We start from the raw sequence: 27,056 nt of genomic DNA on the forward strand, positions 1-27,056 counted from the left end.
CTGATGTTTTTTGCAGAGATGTTACATGTATGTATGGCCTATGTTTGGATTGATGCTAAGAGTTTAAGACAGTGTATTTGTATGTATTTTAGAAGGACTCTTTATTGGTGAGGTCACCACATCATGGTCCATAAGGATTTAAAGTTCTTTTCCACGTGGGCCCATATTCTGGACTATTTTTGACTGTTCCTGGTTAGGAAGAGTCTGGTGTTTGAGAGCCGTGGCGTGTTTTCATTACAAGAGGTTGGATTATTAATTTGCTATCAGTTAACTTCAGCTATTGACAATGTTTGGACATTGATGTACTACAGATAAGACTTTCGCACACATCAACTTTCACATGACAAAATCCTACAGTCTTGCATTGCTTTGTTTGCTTTCTTACATTTTTATTTTTGTACTTTTGTGTATTTACATTTTTGGCTATATGTAGCTGTATTAACCTGAACTGAATGTTTTCTGTTTTGTATTTAATAAATGTATTTGAATTCCCTTTGACTACTGTACATTTTTGACAATACAGACATTTGTTATGTGGTGACCGCATCCATTTCAGATGTATAATAACTGTTTTTTCCCCAAGGACTTAAGTTATAGTAGCTGGAAAGTATTTAAAGTGAAGCAGATGTATTGTTGTAGATTATTAGTGCCCTTTGTGGGCATAGTGAGGGCTTTCTGGGGGCTAAGTGAGGGCTGCCCGTGCAGGGCCAGCGCTAAGGGGCCAACGTTTTGCCAATGAGCAAAATACTATAGGGGCCCTGCGCTAAATACTATTTAAATTTATAGTATAAAAGAGGGCTGGAATTGGGAACCGCTGATGTATCCTATTGTAGTAATGGTGTCTCTGGTATTCTGGTCTGTGAGCGTATATGCGTTCAGGGGGCATGGCTTTGGACAGCGATTGCAGAGAGGATGGGACGTTCGCTTTCAGTGCTATCAGGCTAAAGTTAGCATTTTCCAAGATCTCCTACTGCACCTTTAAAGTATAACATCATTGACACCAATCTGACAAAGAACTGTGTGCATGCATATATAAATAAAACGTAGCTTTACAGCTCTTTTCGCTTAAATCATAAGGTTCCATTCTACCATCTGATTTGCCCCTTAAAAGTTTGCTTGCTCTGTTTGTCTGTTTTATTTGTTTCTTTGACACTTGAGCTTGCAAATTACCTCTCTGACAACACTCTAAAATTGTGCAGAATGAAATCACAAGTGAAGAAACGCATACATTTCCTGTTAAATCAACGTGTATAAGCACGCCGCAGTTACGATGTAATCATTCTTTTCACATGTTGTCTTGTACTGCTTAAAGTTCAGACTATGTTCTTCATGTACATCATTACAGGTTTATGGAAATAATTTCGTTATACAACAAATGTCATGCTGCCTTTACATTCTGCCAATCATGTTCTTAAATCAACACTTCTGTGCTCTTTTAAAAGTACTACTCTTTTTCTCAAAACACATTTCCAAAGATGACAAATGGTACAATAAATGTAGATTAGAGTATGGTATTGGAAAGAGGGTTATTAGAAAATTGTGTTCTTCAGTAGATTAAAGAAGAAAACTTTATTTTGAGTCACTGAGGGATTGTGAGTTGTGCTGTGTTGGTAATATCACGGTTTCTTAATGGCATCATTTTCCAGGAAACATTATTTATTTATCTATTTATTTATTGTGGGAAAATAGTAACACAAAAATCAGTAAGCATTAGCAATGGATTGTATGTAGAACTAATCAAGATAAATTCAATCCTGTATGATAAAATTACAGAAACTGTGATTGAAAGTAGGTATAATAGAAATGAGCCAACTGAGTTGCATCCATTGTGTACAGTGTAGCAGACATAAACATTTTAGTGTCAAACTTTAAGAAATATATGTAAATGTATCTACACTATAACTATGTTTCATTACTTCTATGTTTGACTTTTGACAAATATTAAAGTTGGGATATGTTATGACTAGAAAAGCTCTAGGATTGACAAAAGGGCTAATGGACTGCTTTTGGTCTACATGTCCTAGCCCCCATTCCACCAGAGATTATTGTCAGAACAATTCAATGCACTGTTTCCACCAGAGACATGAAAGCTGGATGAAGCGTGGTGTTACCTGAGGTAATTTACGCTCAGAAGCTCTGGAGATAACGGGTAATCTTTGTGAAGTATGAGCAAACTACTGTAAGTAGCTTTTGAGGTGAACTTAATGCAGTGAATACCTTTTAATTCTCTGCAGCTCAAAAGTCTTTGGCAGAATTTCACAGTTAGAAATAAGTTTCACATAATTGCATGAATCCGGGCTGGAATTGGGAACCGCTGATGTATCCTATTGTAGTAATGGTGTCTCTGGTATTCTGGTCTGTGAGCGTATATGCGTTCAGGGGGCATGGCTTTGGACAGCGATTGCAGAGAGGATGGGACGTTCGCTTTCAGTGCTATCAGGCTAAAGTTAGCATTTTCCAAGATCTCCTACTGCACCTTTAAAGTATAACATCATTGACACCAATCTGACAAAGAACTGTGTGCATGCATATATAAATAAAACGTAGCTTTACAGCTCTTTTCGCTTAAATCATAAGGTTCCATTCTACCATCTGATTTGCCCCTTAAAAGTTTGCTTGCTCTGTTTGTCTGTTTTATTTGTTTCTTTGACACTTGAGCTTGCAAATTACCTCTCTGACAACACTCTAAAATTGTGCAGAATGAAATCACAAGTGAAGAAACGCATACATTTCCTGTTAAATCAACGTGTATAAGCACGCCGCAGTTACGATGTAATCATTCTTTTCACATGTTGTCTTGTACTGCTTAAAGTTCAGACTATGTTCTTCATGTACATCATTACAGGTTTATGGAAATAATTTCGTTATACAACAAATGTCATGCTGCCTTTACATTCTGCCAATCATGTTCTTAAATCAACACTTCTGTGCTCTTTTAAAAGTACTACTCTTTTTCTCAAAACACATTTCCAAAGATGACAAATGGTACAATAAATGTAGATTAGAGTATGGTATTGGAAAGAGGGTTATTAGAAAATTGTGTCCTTCAGTAGATTAAAGAAGAAAACTTTATTTTGAGTCACTGAGGGATTGTGAGTTGTGCTGTGTTGGTAATATCACGGTTTCTTAATGGCATCATTTTCCAGGAAACATTATTTATTTATCTATTTATTTATTGTGGGAAAATAGTAACACAAAAATCAGTAAGCATTAGCAATGGATTGTATGTAGAACTAATCAAGATAAATTCAATCCTGTATGATAAAATTACAGAAACTGTGATTGAAAGTAGGTATAATAGAAATGAGCCAACTGAGTTGCATCCATTGTGTACAGTGTAGCAGACATAAACATTTTAGTGTCAAACTTTAAGAAATATATGTAAATGTATCTACACTATAACTATGTTTCATTACTTCTATGTTTGACTTTTGACAAATATTAAAGTTGGGATATGTTATGACTAGAAAAGCTCTAGGATTGACAAAAGGGCTAATGGACTGCTTTTGGTCTACATGTCCTAGCCCCCATTCCACCAGAGATTATTGTCAGAACAATTCAATGCACTGTTTCCACCAGAGACATGAAAGCTGGATGAAGCGTGGTGTTACCTGAGGTAATTTACGCTCAGAAGCTCTGGAGATAACGGGTAATCTTTGTGAAGTATGAGCAAACTACTGTAAGTAGCTTTTGAGGTGAACTTAATGCAGTGAATACCTTTTAATTCTCTGCAGCTCAAAAGTCTTTGGCAGAATTTCACAGTTAGAAATAAGTTTCACATAATTGCATGAATCCATGCGTTCTATGAAGACAGCTTTGAAGTAGTTAGATTTGCTTGGAAGCTTTTTTTGCAGTACTTTTATATCTCATTTATTAAAAACCTAGACTAAAATAAAATACAATTATATATATACATATTTTACGATGTAACCATGTATGCTGTAATATATTTGCAATTAAGATGGCTCAGTTTTATCTTAGGTGGAAATTCTACTTTCATAGTATAGCTAATATAGCTTATGTTTATGGTGAAATTGTAAACAGCCAAAAATATATATTATATTCACTGGCATTAAGCAACATTTTGGCTTATATAAAGACAATATATGGATTAAGTATGATATTGTCTTTACAATTTTACTTTGTAAATTTACTTTGTATACATGTTTTTGTCTTTGGAAAATAAATACTCTCATTAATATTAAATCAAAAAGTAAGGTGTGATCTAAACCATAGATATATTTTGAGACATAATTTTGGTGTAATGAATTATATTTTTTTAAATTAAATTTTATGTTTTAATTATTCTTTTTTTTTCTTCTAATCAAAATTGCTTGAAAAAATTGTTTCTCTCCTCAGCGTTTCTTCTTTCCGGTCATTTAAGCAATAATTCACTCACATCACCATATATAAATCCATAACAGAACCATCGTATTTTACTCTCAACCACCATTCACTCAAACAGAAAATCGTCATCCCCTCAGATATCTCATCTTCAGCACACTGGGATTCTATTCTAATGGTCTCCTTGCCCCTTGCTTCCATTTATTTCCTGTGCCAGCATCTTTCATAACAAGTGCACAGCAGAAAAGGTCAGATGTATTAAAAGCTCTCTCTATCTATATTTTCACTCTCCCTCTCTTCCTCTATCAGTGTAGTCGCATCCACGGCTGCTAATCATTTTCGCCGTTGCACACAAACATCCTGTCTCTCCCATTCCTTTGATTAATGTGTAGACAACACAGCGCCATTTTAGTGGGAAGTGATGAAAGCCCTGAAAAGGAAAGCCGAGCGCAGCCAAAAGGGAGGGTGACAATGGGTTTATTTCATACTGCGGCCAAATTAATTTTCACAGCAGGATGCGGAGGTTAAAAAATCAGATTGCTTCTCTGCCCGACGACAGGCTAATTAACCTTAGCAGCTTATGTTGTGTCTACGCTACGCTAATCTACAATTTTGTGTTTGTTGTTGCTAAAATATGCGACTCATTCACACACAATAAATTTTTTTTTAAAAAACACTCCACTTAAGTGTGCCTTCACTCTATCATTTGTTTGTTGATAATGAGATAATGTAACATGGTAGACATTCAGAAATTATAAAGATTGTGTTTTTCTATTAGCATTACCATTGTGTGAATTAATGTACATTTTACACTGCCGACAACAAAATGTTATTGTGTAATAATCATTAAACGTGGCATGTACACAACTGGGAGCCACATTCAAATCCCACTCTATCTCTCTGACTAAATATAGATTTATTAATGGGTGAATTTTGCCACAACGCTTTAGACAAAGCCTTTTTACCTACAATAATCATGAATCTTAATTATTATATTTACAAACAATATTTAATTAGATGGCTTGGGGAGCATGTACTGCAGAAAAAAAAAATGTTATTTGAATTGCTTGATATTGTGTACCTACATGTATAAGCCTCATACAATTATATATTTTAATAACAGTGCATACAGTAATCAATCTGCTCCCTTTAGTCATTTATCAAAAAGAGTTGTTCACAGAAGACACATTTATTAAATATGATGTCCTCTAAAAGCAAAACACAATCATAGGGCTATGTGTCTGATATTGTCAAGCCCCTGAAAAAGAAGAGCTAGCTGTCATATTTTGTACTCTAGTGAATATTTCACAGGGTACGTTTGTTTTTGAAAGTCAATTTCTCTACGCACATACCTTAAAGACATGACTACAAAAAAGCTTTTCAACAAGTCCACTGTTATTGTGCAGGAAAAAGAGAATGACGATGAACACAAGCTGACCTTTTGGCATGTCGTTACACTATATGGGGCAAGTTGTCACAATGGTACCTTCCATTAACTGCCATTTACAGGGCAAATTTAAGCAATATAACAATTACAGGCAGTAAGTCAGTAAGTTAGTAAATAAATAAATAAACTATAGCTTTGTCAAAAAAATAAAATAGTTAATTCGTTAAATGTTCGTAATTCGTAATGTGTAACAGTTTCTAGAAAAATATTAAGCAGCAAAAACTGTTTTCAGCATTGATAATAATGTTTCTTGAGCACCAAATCATTATATTAGATTGGAGAAATGGCTGCTGACAATTCAGGTTTGCCATATTTAAAATATATTAAAATAGATCAATCCACTACTATAGAAAGAAAAAAAAAGGACTTTTGAGTCAAAAATATTTCCTGACTTACAGCACATGTGACAACTTCCCTCTGAGATATCTAGCCCTGAGTCTCCTCTATTAACATTCATATGTACAACTCTTACAAATTCTCCATGCAGTCCACAGCAACATATCCACCACATCATCGAGTTTTACTCCAGGAACCTCAGAACCCCTGAAGCATAACATAGTAAAGATCAGAGAGCAACAGACCTCTTAAGCTCAGCAGACATATGTGCATGCATCTGTGAATACTTTTGACAGCGTTCTAACTGTGCATATATGGAGCAGAATAAAAAAATACAAATAAAAAATGAAACAAACACAGCATGCCCATTTTTACTGCATGGTTCTCTTTCCATGGTTTTTCAAGCAGACAGTCAAGCAGAGAGGGCTGTTAGTGGCATTATCAATGGATCCATGCTCTTGTGTGGTGACAGCTGAGTAATGGATCCCAAATTTCGGCAACACTTTATTTCGATAGTCCACTTACACATTCTATTAACAGTAAGTAACTTTGCAACTACATGCCATCTAGCAGTTAGTAGAGTATTAGTAGATTGTCTGCTTAATATCTTCTAACACTTTCTTTGTCAACATTCTACTAACCCTAAACCTACCCTAACAGTCTACTCTGAGCGTTAGTAGACATGTAGTTGCAAATTAATGAGAATTAGTTGACATGTAGTTGACATGTAGTTACAAAGTTACTTATAGTTAATAGAATGTTTAAAGTGGACTATCGAAATAAAGTGTAACCCAAATTTCAATTTGAGGAGCTAACAACTGTCTTCATTTTCTCCTGTCCTCTCACCATCCAATCCGTAGGCTGCAAGTAAGACATCTGCCATGACAGATACGGCTCTTTGGGGACAAATAATCCGTCTCCTTATTGCATTTTGGACAATGACTCCATTTAGTTGCTAATGTGAAGTATAATAAGGCTACTAAACATGAATGAAGAAGTTCCACTGTGGGAGGTGAACGACAGGCCACGTATATTCACAAAGCCACCAAACTCACTGCAGGTTTTACCACACAGAACAATCAGTGCCCTTTCCCTGTGTCTGTCCTTAAAACCATACTCATAACAATGTGTCAGCTCTGATGTATCTCAGAACAATTTGTATCTCAGATGTTAGGCTGGAGCAAGACCCCTTAACATGTTTCCATCCACCTAGTTTTATGCGCATTTTGGGATACTGCATAAAAAAATAAAAAACTCTTACTCTTTTTTTTTTTTTTAAAGCCAATGAGAAAACATGTACATAACCTACGATGGAAACACATTTACCAAAACAAATCCTCAATGCACATCAGAAAAGTCATGTGATTTTGTGCCATGGGACGGCGTAACTGGACTGATCTCATTGCATATCTTCTGAAATGTTGTTTTGGTCATTCTGAAATCCCTGAGCCAAAGTATGTCATTAAAGTGGTTCGATTGCATTCCCAAACAGCAGGCATCCGGCTTCGAAAGCAAGAAAACATGACTGTGTATACTGCATTTTATTTGCGCATTCTGAGGCGCAAGCAATTTATTACATATGAAAAAAGACCAACAGTGGCTTCTTATACTGCAACAAATTACCTTTTCCTAAGTGATATTTGGCACCAGTTTATCAGGAAATTACGATTTTGCTCGCTAAATGGAAATTATGCTTTATTCGCAAATGTTTTATGTGATATTCCAAATTTAAATTAGCAGCTTTGGATGGAAATATATTTTAGTAGCCAGCATTTTAAACAGTAGTGTTAAAAAAATATATATATAACCCCAATATATTTTATTGATCTTAGCTGGTTTAAGTTTGGCCAAAAGGTGTACCGCTGGCAGGAAGCTGTTTAACGAATTTAACAAGGGACCACTTTTACAGACAGAAGAGAAATGGACAGGTTCATCTGAGGGAATGATTAGTCTTCACTCCGTCAAATAGATGTTACTGCTGTAAGCAATTTTTTTTAACAACCGTATATTTCAGGGCACAACTGGAAGCAAAGTCTCTCATCAGATTATGAAGGGTTGGCAAAATACAGCAGTGCACATATAGATCAGGAATTATGTGATAATCCGGATGCTCAAATAGTTAAAAAAATAAAAATAAATTATGGATTTTCACAGTTTTGCATTACATGGAACCTGCAATTTCAAATGTTGTTTGAAGGGGAGGTACAGTACTTAAGAGAATCAATGAAACAACAGTTTGCAAACAAGGCAACTACCTCCATTTTGTACGATTTCATTGGTAGGGTCAGGTAAGATTTTGCTACTTGTATGAAATAGATGGTTGTGACAAATGGCTACAATTTGGATTTCCAAAGGAAGAAAGAAAGAAAAAAAAGAAAGAAAAAAAAAAGGATGTTTACAACCCAGGTTCAGTGGAAAACAAATGCATTTGCTCAAACAACCATGTCATTTTACCTGGCTTCATGAAAAAGCTTGGACTGCTAGGCCTCAAGGACACCTTTCTAATGTGTAAATGTCCAATCTGTCTACAATTGTACAAACCCGTTCCATTTCAAATCCCCCCCCCCAAAAAAAAACACTTTCTCTATTTTCAAATAAATGAAGAATTATCTTCGATCATCAATGAAATTGGCACTTACAGTAGCACTAAACTTAGCACCTTGTGTCTTTAATATATATAAAAAAGGATTTTCATGGATTACAAGCACATCATGAACAAGTCATGTCCAAGGAGACAAGGAAAATGCCATTTTAGATGAGTCTAAATGTTTTAAATTGTTGTTTTTCAGCAGTAACAGGGCTAAAAGATGCATCAGATCAATTCAATCAATTGGCCAATGCTGAAAAAATATTTTTGCTTGCTCAGTTTAGTTAATTATAATGATCTAAAATAACACAAATCTTGAAAATTTTGTTTCATTTTCATTTGCACTTAGTTGCAATCCACATAAATGTGTAAAACTGCTTTTTCTCTTTAAAGACAACTCTGCATAGGGCACCAACTTGAGCAGTGACAGACTGAAAGGATCAACGAGAGTTATATTCAAGGAAAATTCACAGAAAAAGTTAAATGAATTAGGTCTGGTCTCACTGAATTAAGATTAATTTTAATTTACCAAGTGTAGGTTCAGAGAAATCTGTTCAAATGTGTGGAAATGTGTCATAATTTTAAAATTAGCAGTTGACAGTAGGCCTAAATGCAGCAAACTCCATCTTTGCATGTACTGTGAGTTTAACATGCATTCACTGGGTTAGTTTTATTTACACATTTGCATAATTCCCTACATATTTGTGGATAGAAGTTTATAACATTTTACCAGTATTCTGCCAAAATAAAAGCTTAAGAAAAATAATGTTAAGCGGGTAAACATCAAGAAATTAAGACAAAAAATATTATTATTGTAACTTATAGTGTAAAATAAAATAATTATAATTCTAATAAAATATTATTTATTATTATGTATAAATATGATTTATTTTACAGTGAACTTGTAATTTACAACAGTAATAAAAAAAAATTTGTTTTTTTTTTTCATAAAAAAATAAGGAGAATATATCTATAAAATGGGTTTTCATGTTCCTTTTTTTATTTCTAATGCTTTAGCGTGGGCTCTAGTATGTAACTGCCTAGTGGCGGCCCTCCCTAACTGGGTACGCAGTACATGTACATTGTACACTGTTAAAGACCATATCCTGATTTCCTGTCACAGCCGTGCCGCACAAGCACCTGTCTCTACTGCCCACGTCCTCAATAGATTTTTAGCACAGCACCATTGATGCAGTCCATAACTCTTTCCCCCCTCCAGGTCCTGCGGGTGGGAAAACCAGGTCCTGCTCTTATCTGAGGCTGCCAGACATCAACCCACCATGAGCATCCCACGCACTGCCTCCAGACATGCCTCGGCATGAAGGGATGGCACCCATATCACAACCGCTGAGAGAGAGAGTGAAAGCCTGTTGCCTGAGAGGGTTTGAAAATGACAAAAAAATAAATAAATACTACCAATCAATGGAAAAACCCACTTCTGTAGGAAGAGGAGGAGAGGTTGGTCCACCCCCTACCTTTTGGCTAATCTAATGTGGAGAAATTGCATAAAGCCCCCTCATGCTTTGAGACAGCATGGCACAGTACATTCTAAAGTGCTGTGATTTATGGCTGTCACTCCAACTCTACAGTTCCTGTGAATTGACGGTAAAGATGCAGATTTAGGCAGACATAAGAGCTCCATTTGTTATACCTTACTAATATATAATACCTCTGGCAAAGCACAACTCACAAGAGGGTTTGGCTCAAAATTGAAGGCAAAAGAGCTGTTGGGAACATATGAGCTGACACATATTATATATATATTCTCTATGTCACTGATATGATATGTTGTTCCAAAATGTGTCAAAATGCAATACATAATCCAAAATAAATAGACATTGCTTTCTCAGCAAAGAAAGACAGAAAGAAAAGAAAACATGTTATAGGTGTTGGAAATACTGATTAACCTAGAACAGGGGTGTCAAACTCAATTCCTGGAGGGCCGGAGCCCTGCAGAGTTTAGATTCAACCCTAATTAAACACATCTGATCCAACTAATCAAGCCCTTCAGGCTTATTTGAAAACTGCATGATATGTGTTTTGGAGCAGGGTTGGAACAAACCTCTGCAGGGCCCCGGCCCTCCAGGAACTGAGTTTGACACCCCTGACCTAGAATGTTGTTTTGCTGAAAGTGTACTTTTCATTAAAGCAGGAAATTTAAAATGAATATACATTTGAAAACTGTTACTATTCACATTTTATGAAAAAAAAAATAGAAAAAAAAAACAGTATTAATAGCTTTTACAATGTTCTCATGTTTACCGTTTTTGTAATGTGTGATAATAATAATGTCAAAGATTTACCGTTTCAATCTGATATTTATGTATTTATTTATTTAGTTAGTTAGTTAGTTAGTTAGTTAGTGAATAGTGTAGTGAAGGATACACACGTCACCAACAACATTGTGATTTTTGGGTCACACGTCAGATGACCAATTCCCACCTCACTCAGTTTGGAGCACTGGTCAAGGACTGTTAATTGGACAATATGAGAATGCTTCCCACAGGGGCTCTTCAACAATTTGGGATTCAAAAACTGGAGGGAGTTGTTCAAACTGATTTATCTGAAAAAGGGGTGTCAAAGTCAGTTCCTGGAGGGCCACAGCCCTGCATAGTTTAGCTCCAAACCTAATTAAACACACCTGATCAGGTCCTTCAGGCTTATTTGAAAACTGCTTAGTTATCTTTGAACAAATAATATAGCTATTATTTGTAATGCTGACCCCAGGTAAATGTTATCTAAGCAGGTTAGAAAACATAGGCTGCAGGTATAAACCAAGCCAAGAAAAAGGTTTGGTAAGTTTATATTTACGCTCCACACAGGCGGGTGATCAGTCCGGTGGTAGAGATATCTTTCACTAGTGATGCATATTGCGTGTGGGGAGGGAACAGAGTTGTGTTCCGGTAGCCATCGATATGCTGGGCTGGAGGATGCAGAACTTATGTTGTGCCAAGAAGGTCCTTAGCATGGACCGGGCAGCTGGGTCAGATGGGTCTTCACAGGGTCTTTAGCAGTCTGGCTGTGTTGCTGAGGAGCCGTGTGTTTCAGGCAGTGTCTGCCAATGCAGAGGTCCTTTGTGGACTGGGCTGCGCTGCTTTTGGAGCTGCAAGAGTCAGACGCGGTCAACACTGCTGGGTCCTTTGCAACTGAAGGGTAGCCAAATGGAATATTAAAGGTGTATTCAAGAGCTGAGCTGGACCTTAACTCTCTTGAAGTCTCTTTCCTTGTCAGGTCAGAAACTTAGACCACGGTGTCTGTCAACCCGTTGAGTTGGAAAAGCAGAACATTGTTCACTACTGTGTGTGTGCACACTTGGATGGGTTAAATGCAGGGCACTAATTCCAAGTATGGATCACCATTCTTGGCCACATGTCACTTCACTTTCACTTTTTGTCTGAGGGTGAAGTGAATGCTTTGTAGTTTACATCCATTTAAGGTCTCCAAACTTAGGTATGGATGGATTTGAATAGATCTTTGAGGCCTTTCTTTGTTTCTGCCACTGCTGCTGCATCCAGAGGTCCTAAGGAATTTTTATGGCGGTCCTTGCCTAGAGCGTAGGATTGGGTTCGGTGGTTACAGTCAACCTGTAGTCCAATGAGAAGTCCTCTCTTAGGCAGTGGTGGGTGCAGAAGGTCTCTCTTCCTGCCCTGTAAGAGGTGTTTGGCAGTTGTCTTAGTATATTTTCTGACGTTTCTGAACATTTGTTTACGTTCTTCCACAAAGATCCAATCACAGTGTGGCACATCTCCCCCCACACTGGCAGTTAGAGAGGGTCCCTCAAGTTACTGTGAGTATGTACAACTGGACCATGTGCCTGCAATGTGTTGGTCAACCATTTGTGTCTGTTTGTTTCTAGCCATATTGTGAGATGCATTGAAAAGAAAGAGTTAGTTTATATTTCCTTTATTGTTCAAGATTTATTACCTGAACAAAATAAATGAAACCACATTTGGATGGACTCCTCTTTGCAAGTGCTGATGCTCGCAGAACTGAATTTTCCAAACCGTTTATTTTCCAATCTGCCAAGCCATTCCAAAATCCTTTTCTCCACAGCCAGCCCGCTGTGCATTCCTCCTAGTTCCACTATCATTCTGCTAGAAAAGCTCATTAACAACTGCCAGAACATCCTTTCAAACATATGAAGCTGGGCTTGAGAAAGAGATGAATACAATTCATAGAAAAAAAAAATATATAAAGAGGAATACAGATGGAAGAAGAGAGAACAGGAGAACAGAATAGGAGAGGTGAGAGAGAGAAAAAAAAACTGTAAGGCTGCAGAGATGTTTATTGGTCAAAGATATAGCAGCATGCTAAAAGCTTTGCCTTTTGTGACTTCAGACCTCCAGCATAGGAAAGCAATTGCAGTCTCCTCTTTATGGAAGGTTCCATAGCAGCTCATTGTGACAATCACAAATGAGATGCTTTCAACCAAGGGTCTCAGCCCCCAGTTCCTTAACTGAGGCTGTGTAGAACAAACAAAACACATTTGGCATTTACAGAAGCTGCACTTGTTATTCATTTGCGAGCCCCATGTATTTACATCGTATAATTTGTTTGTTTATGCAAAGATAGGCAGATCAGGGAAGTATGTTATATAATTAACACTGCAGATGCTTGAAGACACATAATCCAGTAATAAGGGACTGTAATGACAGTCCACTGAAGGCGAGAGTAGTGAAGAACCCATGTGCAGTTTATTTACAGACGTATGACGAAGGCAAAGGAGGCGTGAAACTGCTGGGTTCATTGTGGAGGTTGTGTATTCTGTAATGACAGTCCACTTGAAGGCGAGAGTAGTGAAGAACCCATGTGCAGTTTATTTACAGACGTGATCCAAACATCCAAACATAAACCGAGACACAGACTTGACTTGACATGAACAGACTTGACTTGACGAGGCATGAACAGACTTGGCGTGGCATGAACAGACTAGACTCACCGACAGCGGGTTACAACATCAATACACGACGAGAGACAATGGCAACATGATGGCTACTTATAACAAACAAGGAGGGTCACATGACATGAACAAACCAATGGGAAACAAGACACATGACTAAGACAACCAATCAGAGCATGACACATACACAAGCCAGAGATACATGAGGGCAAGGGAAGCATGACACTGACAGCATGAAACAATTACAAAATAAAAGACATGGAAAACATGAACATGAAACAAAACCCAAACCCCACATTACAGGGACAAACAATCAAGATTTGCATGTTGTGCTGTGTGTGGTTTTAATAATCAAAAAGCTTGTGAGAAAGATCGTCAACCATGTATAGTAGGTAAACAACACTGGTTCATTCTAGATTAAAGGACTAATTCCTTGCATGCTACAGTAGCAAATACTCAAAAATTCAGATTGTCTAAACCCCACCACCACCCCCCGAAGGCGCTTGTTATTTTATTTCCTTCCCACTAAATAAGAACAAACACACCAGCACAATCCTGAACATCTGTCTCTATGCACAACATCTGTCTCTATGCAAATTGTCCTGATCCATGAGGTCATCGCTCATTGTCGGGTACTGGTAAAATGTGTTCTTTAATATAAAGGAGCATTTTCATTGTAAACTTATATAAACTATTAAATTCATATATATATATATATATATATATATATTACAGTTCCTTGAATCTGGTCATTGAATGTGATTGGCTGAGAGGCGAACCGTTTCACCGTTTGTATCACTCATCTGGCAGTATTACTCACAGCAAGTGCCATGGTGGATGCTCAAAACCACTATAATTTTACAAATACTACTCTTGTCACTGAAAGTAGTTTTAGGAGTTTTTAGGCAAGAATGTAGTTGTTCAGACTTAAAAAAATGTGACTTGTTTATAAATATATACCTATTTGAACATTTGCTTCAACATTTTCTGAGATGTGAGCTCCAGAACATCAGCGGCCGTTGAGCGCTCATGAACCCACCAAGAGCAGCCTTAACTTGGTCAGCCCTTCTGGAATTTGCCACTGGCTCTGATGTCTTTATAGCGGTCTCATTAATCTATTACTTGTTCCAGAGCAAACAGTTTTGGCTGAGGGCAAAGTTTCATAACTTATATATATATATATATATTTAAAGTGGTCATATGATGTTGCTAAAAAGAACATTATTTTGTGTATTTGGTGTAATGAAATGTGTTTATGCGGTTTAAGGTTAAAAAAAACACATTATTCTCCACATATTGTATATTATTGTTTCTTCTCTGTGCCCCGCCTTTCTGAAACACATCGATTTTTACAAAGCTCATCGGTCAACAACAATACTACAGCGAGAATAAAAGTTACGCTTTCTGTGCATGAACATTTGGGATTTTAACTTTTAATTTATAAACCTTCCCACATCGTGACGTAGATATGTGGGGGCGTGTTAGAATGAGCCGTTTTAGGTAGGCGTGGTTGACTCTTAACTTTTATAAAGAATATATTTTTGGATTTGAGACTTTAGTCTTTGCAACTTTACAGATCTTCTTTATGCACCAAGAGCTTGTAACACTCCAAAGAGAAAGGTAAATTTGAAATCGCATCATATGACCCCTTTAATCCTGTATTAGAGCACTGTCTTTGTACTTTTGACTGAATTGCTTACCAACTTTTAAAATGGCTATTGTGGTATTTATTAAATAATATTATTCAATAAATAATATTTTATATAAATAATAATATTATTTGGCATTGCGAAGGAGTCTGTGTTTTAGTGATGGTGATTTTGGTTACATTGTTCTGCCATTAGGGGAGAGTAGGGTAAGATGATCCATTTTTTTACTTACGTGGTCGTCAAGATAAGGGAAAATGAGGCAGAAGTATAATGAAAGTATAAAGTAATTACAGGATGGATCCTGTCATTTTAAATTATCAAAATGTATCTATGAAAAAGGGTTCTAAAAATATGGCTTATAAAAAAAGTGTTGCCATGGCTAATTAAAAACTAATTTAATAATCAAATTTCCTTTTACAAACAGTCACATTACTTGTCTTAAAGTTAACTTAAAACCAACCAAATGTTTAATTTCAATCTTTAATTATTTACATTTATGAAACAATATATTGAACACCAAAGTTGTAACCTTCTCAAAAACAGACTAAACAGAGAGTTTGTTGAGTAAAATTAAACAAAGAGTTTGTTGAGTAAAAGTAAATAAAATCTGAATCAGAATGAAGTAATAAATGTCACTGAAACTAATTACATTTTAGTCAAAGGATTCTTAGCATGGTAGCTTTTTCTGCAATGTCAAACAGGCCATTAGGGACTACAGGTGGACAAATATATATGATTATAATGTGATGAAAAACATCTTCTGTGTTTTATCAGAGAAGGATTTGGTGCACTTGTATACTGTAGGAATGGGAAGATTAACCGATTCGCACCGGTGCATCGGCATAAAAGTTAATGATGCGATGCATCGATTTAAAAAGTGTGCATCGGCTACAAGTTGGCATTTGTATCGCGATGCATCGTTTCTAACATGTCTGCATACGCTGCTGCTCGCATGCACGCTAAACAGACAGATCGCAATCTAACAGTAGCGCAATAATTCCGAGTAAAATACACATTTTGCTAAAATATTTGTTCTTGGACATTAAATATGTCTTTTGTCGAATTTTAAACACACACACACACACACACACACACATATATATATATATATATGTGTGTGTGTGTGTGTGTGTGTGTGTATATTTTTATGATAGCAGTAAATGTAAAGGGACTATTGTAATGGGTAAATCAAATATAAGCTAGTACGGTACTAATTACTAAGCTCAAATGAGCTAATGTGTGTTTCTTATACCAGCTAAAATATAGTCATTTTCTTTATTATTTATTTTCATTTTTAGTTCAGTGATTTTAACTTTTAATTTAGTTAAATGCTTTAAAGAGCGATTTTAGATTGTAATGTTCAAATATTCTGCTATCTGTTCTATCTGAATCTAATCAAAATTGGATCGCACTGCATCGTAATAGGGGTGAATCGTATCGTATCGTATCGCATCGCATCGGCAGCTGCTTCATATGTATCTTTAATGTAATGCATGGTTTTATATGTATCTAAATCACCTATATGCATCATAAATATTTTTTTAGACCTGGATAAATTTGCTTTGATGTAACAGCCATTACATCTGCCATGCTAAAATTTTAAAGCCAAAAGCTAAAACGTTTTTTAAAGTAAATGGGTGCCTTCTACTCCTCCCATGCGTTTCTCCTTTTCACAGCCTTTTCAAAATACGAGGTCACATGACAGTAAAAGTGTACAGTTGCCAAGATACAGGCGGTGGGTTAACTTACCCACTGGCTCAACTTACCCCACTCTCCCCTATATGTCGACAAGAGACTTGTCTTCATGAGTGAGTAAGCAGTAAAGACTTTTATATTGAAAGGGACTGAAACAAGGTTGTTAAAAAATGACTTTTTTTACTTTCAACAACACCTTGTAAGACAACCGAAAAATGCATTAACCAGCGTTGTCATTGGAAATTCATTGGCTATATATATTGGCTCATTTGTTAAACTGTCAACTTGAGATTTGAATCCATGGCGGAAGGAAGTAGTTCCACACATAGAAGGTTTTTTTAAGATACCCAATTGTTGTTTCTTATTCATTTACACACTTGTTCCATTGAACTGTTTAAATGTGATATCACACTCGTAGTGTGTGATATCGCTCTATATCAGCATGGCACTGCTGCCTCGTGCCTACGGCCGAATCACAGCTGTGTTGATATTGAACGATATGAGGAGCTTATTGTTCTTTGTACTAGTAAAATATGATTACAAACTAATAAAATAATTGTATACTAATTATATATTTATTCTGAAAACATTTTTAAAACAAATGTTAAAACTGCAAAGTTTAGTGAAACTTAGTCTAACCACTGACTCATTTGTTCATGTCAACAGATGCAACATGTTTATTTTTAATAATATTAATTGTAATAATAATTTGCAAAAATAGTGCTAATATTCTTTCCTTTTATTTTAAATAATAATAATAATAACAATAATGAGATTATCAAACAATCAATCACTGCCAAATAATGTACTGATTAATTATCATGGAAATCAATGCAAAAAACTGCAGAGAGACTAACTGACATAAAACAAGCTTTTGCAAAAACAAACATGTAATATAACCACAGTGTATATGTCATATTACGAACGCCCCTATGTAATGTCATTTGAACAAAGCCCGGTAACAAAAATAGTAGGCTTAAGTAGGCCTATGTTCTGAAAAGATGTTACATGAATATATTCATAGAGAGATTTGTGCTTAGAAGAAGCCTATAAAAGGCAGACACACCAATTGCACACTCAGAAAGCCGGCGTGCCCTGTTTTTAGTAAAAAGGAAAACTTTAGTCTCTAACTCTTGCATGTTGCCAAGAGTAACCCCTGTTTTACAGGAGTTCAGTGTCAGCAAACAAAGGTTCCTGCAAAAACACTGGGTGGCAACCGTGGCATTTCTGGTGCATTAGTTTCACACTGACGCTTTTGTCACACTGATTCCCCGGAATAGAAAACTTATGCAGCTTTCAGTAGATCAATGCTGCTCCTCCTGGGGAATTTTTTGCATTGTGTGCAGTGCTGTGGAAGAAAAAACAAAAACAACAAAAAAACAACGTAGTGTTGGCCTACTTTTGTGATTGTTCCTTCCCGAGTTGTTTAACTGATGAGTGCTCTATTAGAGAGGAATTAAAATGAAGGGAACTATTTGATCTGTGAGTGATTAATTACCACGGAAATAATTATCCCACAAAAACAAAGCAATCTCTAAGTAATAAGAGACAATACCCTGTTGAGGTATGGCTAAGGACTTTTGGTTGGATCATTCATTCTGCAGGGTCAGAGTCTTGTTCTAGGTAGAAGCTGAAAGATAGACATAATAAAGACTAATAAAACACAATGTATATTAACTTTGCATTTTAAATATATAATAATATTTTTATATAATCATTATCATATTTTCAGATTTGTAGATTATAACAGTCTTTTATTATGTGTGCCTCAAAAACAGAGAAGCATCAGACTCATGCATGTTTGTACAATATATAAAAGTAATATTATATGTAAATTGAAACATTGCAGCACTTCCATGGAAAATTACATTGAATATCCTGGCCTTTGAAAACTCTCCTAAATCATATCCGATGAATGATTGCACTGCTGCTTAAATCTCCCAAAACTGTTGCTGTTGAAAATGATTTAGGCTTGTAAACTGACATAATAATAATAATTTATATTATCATTATTAATAATAATTATTATCATTATTTAAAAAAAAAATAATTTTACATTCTGCAGTGTGGTAACGATTCTTCAATAAGGTTGAGATACAAAGATTTCAACAGGATATGTTAACTCAGGCGTTAATATGCTCATGTTAATCAGTTAAATATGGATTATTTTCTTTTGGCTGAATCCATCAAATCTAGCTCATTGACAAGGCAAGATTGCTACAAGTGAAAATATTCTTCGATACATTCGCCTGATTACTTGACGTCTATGGTAAGCGCCACTTAGCAGTCAAAAGCTGCAAAAGCATTTGCTTAAATATGTATAGTATGCATATGCTTATGTGTATAGTACAGAACATAAGATGAAATATAAAAATGAACTTTGAATGCACCTAATTACAACAGTATATCCTTTGTAATGGTAGATGAAGTCTAATGTTCTTCTAATCTTCAAATCCCCTTGGTTGCTATAAGAGTAAATAATCTTGCTATAAATTTAAACAGTGTTCACTTAATGTAATTGCATGTATTAAGTACCAAGCAGAGAATACTTATTAACAAATGGGTACGCTGGTACTGTACACTATGTTCCAGACTTGAGTACAGGCATAGTGAGTTGTAGCTCTCCTCTCTGCTTGTTTTATTTATGAGGATGACTTCTCTACATCCTTCTACATTCTTCTAGTGTACGGATGCAAATGATGAAATGGTCACCATAGGAGCAATAACAACAACATTAAAGCAAACTCCACAATAATATCACAACAGTGTTAACAGAATGTTTCTGCACTGTTGAATAATAATATAAAAACAATCCTTATTTATTGCTGTGCAGCTGATGGAATTTATGGCCACAACTTTAGCGTGACGTCGCCGTGGGACAGGGACAGTCCCGCCTTGAACAACCTGGGGTTAAGTGCCTTGCTCAAGGCCACATTTTGTGATGGCTCCTGACCCACTTCCGCAGAAGGGATCAGTTTAAGAAAAAGTCCAGTTTCCTGAAAGTGATTTGCTCTTTTAGTAATATGACTGAAGAAATAAGTATACATCACAAGTCAAAGAAAGTATTCAGTGGCTCAGGGTGAGTTAAAGACGAAAAAAAAAGGTTTTAACAACCCATTAAAACAAAAAGGAACTGAACTGGATAAATGGAGGGAGCATCTCCTGGTCTTCCTGAGAAGTGAAGCAAACTGCACAACAACTGCTAAGTGATGTGTATTGGTATTTATATAGATTTTCCTTTGTGTTTACTCACAGACACCTTTCAATTCATTCAAGTTGACTGGTTCTGGAGTCTTGCATCAGTCTACTACTAGCTGGTGCTTTGAGCCACTGGGATTTTTGCTCATTCTACAATATTTGCATATGCATTCATTATTCACCATGTTTGACAGGAGTTTCCATGTTAGCGAATGGTTCTGTTCTTTTCTCTGGATTAACATTGTCCAACTGTTAATACATCTGTGGTGATGTCATCGTAGAGATGCTCAGTTCAAATTTAGAGAGGAACAATGATAGTATCTTCATAAAAGCAGCATTTCCATTCTTCACTCTTAAAGAAAATTAGTGTTTGAGGTTTGTAGTTGAAGCCTGTTAGCTCTGAAGCTATCACTATACTAGTGTGCTCCAAAAAGTTGATCAGCTTAACTTTTAGAATGTATATGGAGTTCTAACAGATAGACTTCTCTGACTTTCTAACCGACAGATTTATATAGCTATTATATACTTGTAGACGTCCAGCAATTTTGAATTTACAAAACTCCACAGAACTTCTTGTTTCTTTGCTTATAAACTCAAAGTAACACATCTGTTCTGACACTGTTTGTGCCTACACAAGCTAATTCGCAACAGGGAAGTAAAATAATGTATTCTTGGAAGAATAAACATGAAAAGTTTAGCTGTTAAGGGCTGCTGATGAAAGTATTTTTCGTCTAGATCTAAAGGTCTCTTTGTAGGTATGTTCATATTTTTGAGAAAGTCTGTGTTATTTTCCCTGAAGGTGCATCTGTTGTCGTCAGGACAGATCTGTCAGCACAAAGCTTTGTTGCTTCTGGTAGTTTAGAGTGGTGACGCAAACTGAAAACAGAAAACAATTCCCAATTTAATTTTGATAGGTATATACAAAGTAGACTCGATGCTCTAGGGGTAAAAATATATGCGTATTGAATATCCCAAAGTAAAAATGGTAGAATCTTGTCATTAAAACAGATTGTAAAAGAACTGAAATCATACAAGAACACTGACAACATCTCTGATTATGCAATAAACAGCCCCATGCACTGAAAGAACAGAGTGAAATATCCAACGCAGTTATTTGAATATTCAAATAACGAATATTCAACAGACCATTTTCTGACAGGTGACATGCAGAAAAAAAAGTGAAGAAGCCACTGTGTCACATTTTCTCACGCTATGTGCACTTCAATAATGTGTTGTGTTACATTATTACCAAAAAAAAAAAAAAAAACTACCATATCAGAATACTTAAACTGATTGAGAATACAAAAGTGTCCTTTTTTGCAAGACCAGGGACAATTGTAGCATTTTCTTCTACAAATCACAGACTATAAATACCATCTTTTGGTGCAAGAACCATTTGTTTCAAAAGTAACTATAACATTAATATACTTATAAGAAGATTAGATTATAATTTTGAATTTAATAGAAGACCTAGTGTGATAATCACCCCTGCAATATGGGTGATTATAACTGCAGCTAGGAGCGATTGTAACACTTGAAAAAAGTATTAAACCATAATAAGAACACATCTCAAAGTAATAATAGTACAGCTTTAGTACATTTAAATAGCACTAATTAATATTATTGAATACTTATTGCCTTTATCTTAATCATTATTTTAGCTGTGAGTAATGTGTTTAAATCAAATGTACAGTACATTACAACAATTACTAGAAATTGGTTAAATTCTTTGTTCTAACATATATTGATCAGCTGATGTGTCATGTAATATGTTAATTTCACAGTTTTTAATTTTTTTTCCTGAAAATGTCTATTGTTCTTGATGGTAAACTTTATCTGTCATGACTCCCAACAACTTTTGTCTTTTTATTAGTTTTCTGTCAAGTAAGTAAGTGTGAGTGACCAGTGCTAAATCCACATATGGCTTGCTATTTTACTGTATACATCGATTCATCTCTGGATGAATATGATACATTTCCATGTGGAAAATTTTGAGTCTCAAAATATTTTAATTTGGGATCAAAATTGTTAATGTTTTTAAAAGTTTCTTATGCTCATCAAGACTGCATTTATTTGATCAAAAACACAGAAAAAAAAGCAGTAATATTGTGACATACTTTTTGGTGTTTAAAATAAAGGTTTTATATTTTAATATACTTTAAAACATAATTTATTCCTGTGATTCAATGCTGAATTTTCAGCATCATGACTCCAGTCTTTAGTGGCACATGATCCTTTATTAATCATTCTAATATGCTGATTTATTATCAATGTTGGAAACAGCCGTGCTGCTTATTATTTTGTTGAAACCTGTGATGCTTTTTTTGTCAGGATTTTTTGATGAATAACAAGTTAAGTGATAATAAAGACTTATTTTAATGTTTTATTCATCAAAAAAATCATGAAAACATATCACAGGTTCCAAAAAAAAAATAATTAAGCAGCACAACTGTTTCCAACATTGTTAATAAATCAGCATATTATAGTATATTCTGAAGGACCATGTGACACTGAAAACTGGAGTAATTCAGCTTTGCATCACATAAATAAATTGTATTTTTAAGTGTATTCAAATACAAAACTTCACAGGGATGTGAGAAGAGGATACTAACACTAGTAACTAGCACTATTTGTGGTACAAGTGTATTTTAAATACACTGACTAATAATAATAATAATAATAATAATAATAATAATAACAATAAAACATTATGATATTGAATTATTATTAGGGTTAATTAATTAATTAATTAATTATTATTCCTCACATTTATACTGCTGGTATATTTTATTTGCAATCATTATTGCTATTAAAAACACTTTTATCCATTTACAAGTGACTTTCTCTATGAAACCATTCTGGTCTAATACTTGTCGGCTAATACATGGTTGATTTGTCTTAAATATTTTAAAGATACCACTAACCCTACCATGACCACTATTTCTAGTTACAGTCAACTACGGGGACCAACAACAAGCCAAGCACCCTGCTCAAGGTTCCCTTACGAAAAAGAAGTGTATTCAAGTGTGCTATTAGTATACTTTTTTTAAACTAAAAAATAGGAAAGTATACTTTTGTATTTAATTAGTAAACTATCCGTATACCTATAAGTTCACTTTTAGCATAGTTGCAGTACAAGCTAAACATTTTGATGTAAACTAGTTGTGTACTCAAAGTTCACTACTGTTATAGTTAAAGTATACTTAAAAGTATACTTTTATATACTAGAAAGTGGGCCAATTTAGTCCCAAGGAGTATTGAAATAGTACACTTACAAGTATACTACTAGTACACTGATATGTGTATACTTGCTACATAAAGTATACTTAAAAAATATACTTGAACTTTACTTAAGTATACTTACTAAAATAAACTTGAAGTATACTACTTTTTGGTAAGGGTTACCATATATGTAGAGCAATAATATGATCTTTAAAATTACCCAACTCATCTTCAATGTCTTTCTCTCCTAAATAAATCTACTGTTCGATTTGTATGCTTAGCTAGCTAACATCACTCCCCCTTTCTTCATCAGTCCAAAAAAAAAAAAGGGTAAATTGGCTGAATCAAAGGGTGTGAATACATGAACACATCCACATCAACAAGTAGCTCATTCTTACCTATATTGTGTTTTGTGCCATATGGTTCCTTCTCACAGCCTTGATTTCAAACGCTCTCAGACAGCAGGCTTACACCTTAGTATAAAAAAAATAAAATAAAATGAGTGTCTTTCAGCAATACCTACAAAAATATTGCTGTGCTTGTATGCACAGATGTTTGGATTTAACTATCATGCAATTTTTAAAATGGTGATTTATTTTGCTTTGACAGCAATGTGATGCCATTTCAATCCCCAGGAAGCCCATATATAGTTTATTTATAAAATTATATCAGAATATTTCACAGAAAGGTTTTTACAGCAAAACTGCAGCTCTGTGGTCACAATAGGATTTATTCCAATTCCATAAAGAGTATATAGCATTTTCTACAGTCAGATGGCCTGTCTATCAAAACACAATGTGCTTGTACTATAATGGAGCATGACATGTTGGCAGTGAGTATGTGTTTGAAGGCTTTTTTTTTCTGTTGTTTTGTATGGGTGTGTGGACGCAGTGTAATATGCCATAATCTTTGTTCCTCACTGGAGAGTGTCTCTTCACTTGTCATGGCTGGACAAACACAGAACACCCTCATTTCCAAGAAATGTTTATTTGAAACAGGGAGGATGTCATTCCAGATGATGAGACCAATAATATGAGAGAGCACCAGTAATATCCTGTTTCTGTGTATAAATTCTTATCTTTCTTCCTCTCTCTCTCTCTCTATACTTTCATGTAATAATGCTCAGTCCCTCAATTTTCTTATTTTTTATTTTTTAAGCAGCGAACACTCAAAATGGGTTTGGTGCACAGCAATTTTTTTTCATATTTACCAAGGGTATGAATAATTTTGAGCACAACTGTGTGTGTGTGTGTGTGTAAGACATAAATAAACATCAAGGTCTTTTCATATTATTGTTACATTTGGTTGATTCATGAACAAACCATTTTAATTGAGTCAGATCTTTTCAATGACTTCAGTTCTAAACTAGTTTGAATGAGTTTCCCATGAAATGAACCGTTCGAAGACTTAGAAAATAGCATGGATTCAACATTTATGATACTATTATTGTTTTGTGTCACAATTGCCTACTGTAAGGAGCGAGGAACGAGGAGACGAGGAATACTCACAATCAACAGTATTTAATAAACACCATGGGTAACACAGGGCTGGCTGGAGACACACATAGCACAACATGGACGTTCAAGACCCGACAAGGAAACATGTGGCAGACTACACTTTAAATACAACAAAAGGAGGGTAATTGACAAGACACAGGTGGATCAAATGACTAATTAGACTAGGGAAAAACTAGGTCACTGGGAGCACATGGGGAGGAAAACAAACACACTGACAGTCCACAGGTTTGACATTTATTTATTTTTTTTATGCATGATATGGAAAAGATTGGCCATAATTTTGTGTATTCATGTATTGTGTGCCAAAGAAGAAAGAAAGTCATGCAAAAACAATATGAGGATGAGTAAATAATGACAAAAATTGTAATTATATCCAAACATTAAAATGTTTGTTATCCTAGTTTATCAAATAATTCCAGTGAGGATGCTGATAAGAGCAAAACACAACAATTTGGAAAGCAATTTCCACACTAATCCATTTGCATTCCTTTCTGCTCTGAGACCCCAACAATTTCCATATGTTCAGTGTCGGATTAGCAGCATGCTTGCTCAAGTCTAGCTAGTATTTTTTTATTTCCTTCTCACCAGTTTACCTCATCACATGTGAAGCGTATTCCCTATTCAGCGTCAAGTCAGTGCAATCATGCAAGCAACATCAGATGGGCTGGGTATTGACAGCTTCAACAGAAATAGAACTGATGTGTGTGTATTTGCACATTGTAATATGATGCAATTCCCTTTTAGGAGGAATAAAGAAAAATGATCAAAAATCAGCCATCGGGCATTGCCAGAAACATATGTCTAAATCTTGCTATGATCCTAATGTAAGCTCACTTATATGTGAAGTGACATACAAGGGTTGACCTGCACTGAAATGCTTTATATAACACCAAAATAAATAATTAAAAATGACTACAAAACAAAACAAATTTTAAGGTAGATAAATACCCATAAATAAATAAAACAGTACAAATTCCTGGCGAGATCTAAAAGCACCAGCATCTAATGGAGAGAGCCGACCTTTTTAAAGAGACTTTGGAGATAAATGAGGAAAGACGCTATAAAGCGCTCAGTGACAGACTCTGACATTTGCATTCAGAATAAACAAACACCTCTGTTTGGCTAAAAGATGCTCTTGAGATGAGTACTCTGCTGCTGAGCCTCAAGAGAACAACTGTTGAAATATCATCAATTAACATTAGATTAAACTAAAAAAAAAACAAACAGACAAAAAAAAAGAATCCCAGGCCGTTAACACTTTAAGACAGCATTTCTATAACAGTGTGTTCCATATCATTACACACTGGTCTCCTTAGAAAGATACCAAGGTTTGCTAATATATATATGAAGAGTTCATTTGTAAAAACCGATAACTTTTATAATTTACCAATACTATTTTTTTTCAGAAATCTTTTTTTTTTATTGCGCATTCCAAGTAATATTAATCAAACTGCAGTTGGGTTGTTTTGATTAAGTAATAATAACTTAATAGTGATGTTTCATTCGTGAAGGAATCGTTCTTTTTGAATGAATCTTTTAGGTGAACGAATCATTCTCGTTCACGTAATCCATTGACTCATATTTCTCGTTCACTGAAATTCCTCCCTCCAGAGCAGTGCGGCGCTATTGGCAGCGCATGCGCAGATCAGTGAACCGGGTAGCTCTATGGACTGTTTCATCCTGTCAAAGAATGACTAAACCTCGAGCCAATAGCCTTCGAGTTTGAGATGTGATGGAGCATGTGATTTGTTGAATGTAGTGAACGAATACGCCCGTCACTGATCGAGTTTCTTTTGAGTCTGAACGAGTTCGTGAATGAAATGACCGAACTGGTAAATGTTGTTCGTGAACGAGTTGAATGAACTGGTACATATCTCGTTCGTGAACTAAATGAATGACAGTGTACCTGATCAGTCGGCCATTTAGCATGTCAATCTCAATCAGCAATCAGCAGATGCAAAGCGCAGTTATCAAAGCGCAGTTATAGGTACTGTGCAAATAAACTTGTTTATATATTCATATTTAGCATACAGAACATAACTCAACGTTTAATCCCCGATTTATGAATGAATGTGTAATTGTCTGACCAAACAATTAAAATGTTAATTATGCAAGAAAACCTTGTGCTTTGGTCATCTGAACAACTTATTTAGACTTTATT

General features: G+C 35.3%; 1 protein-coding gene across 1 annotated transcript in view; it reads right to left on the minus strand.

The window, feature by feature from the left end:
• Positions 1-27,056, minus strand: part of LOC107754970 (leucine-rich repeat and fibronectin type-III domain-containing protein 2) — a 158,788-nt gene that overhangs the window by 11,289 nt on the left and 120,443 nt on the right. Inside the window, exon 3 of the mRNA XM_016571619.1 lies at positions 23,777-23,851. The gene's annotated coding sequence lies outside the window, so the exon portion shown is untranslated. The remainder of the gene's footprint in view (positions 1-23,776; positions 23,852-27,056) is intronic.

The sequence above is a fragment of the Sinocyclocheilus rhinocerous genome, unplaced genomic scaffold (genome assembly GCF_001515625.1).
Source record: "Sinocyclocheilus rhinocerous isolate Xijiao unplaced genomic scaffold, SAMN03320098_v1.1 scaffold2971, whole genome shotgun sequence".
NCBI classification, from domain to species: Eukaryota; Metazoa; Chordata; class Actinopteri; order Cypriniformes; family Cyprinidae; genus Sinocyclocheilus; species Sinocyclocheilus rhinocerous.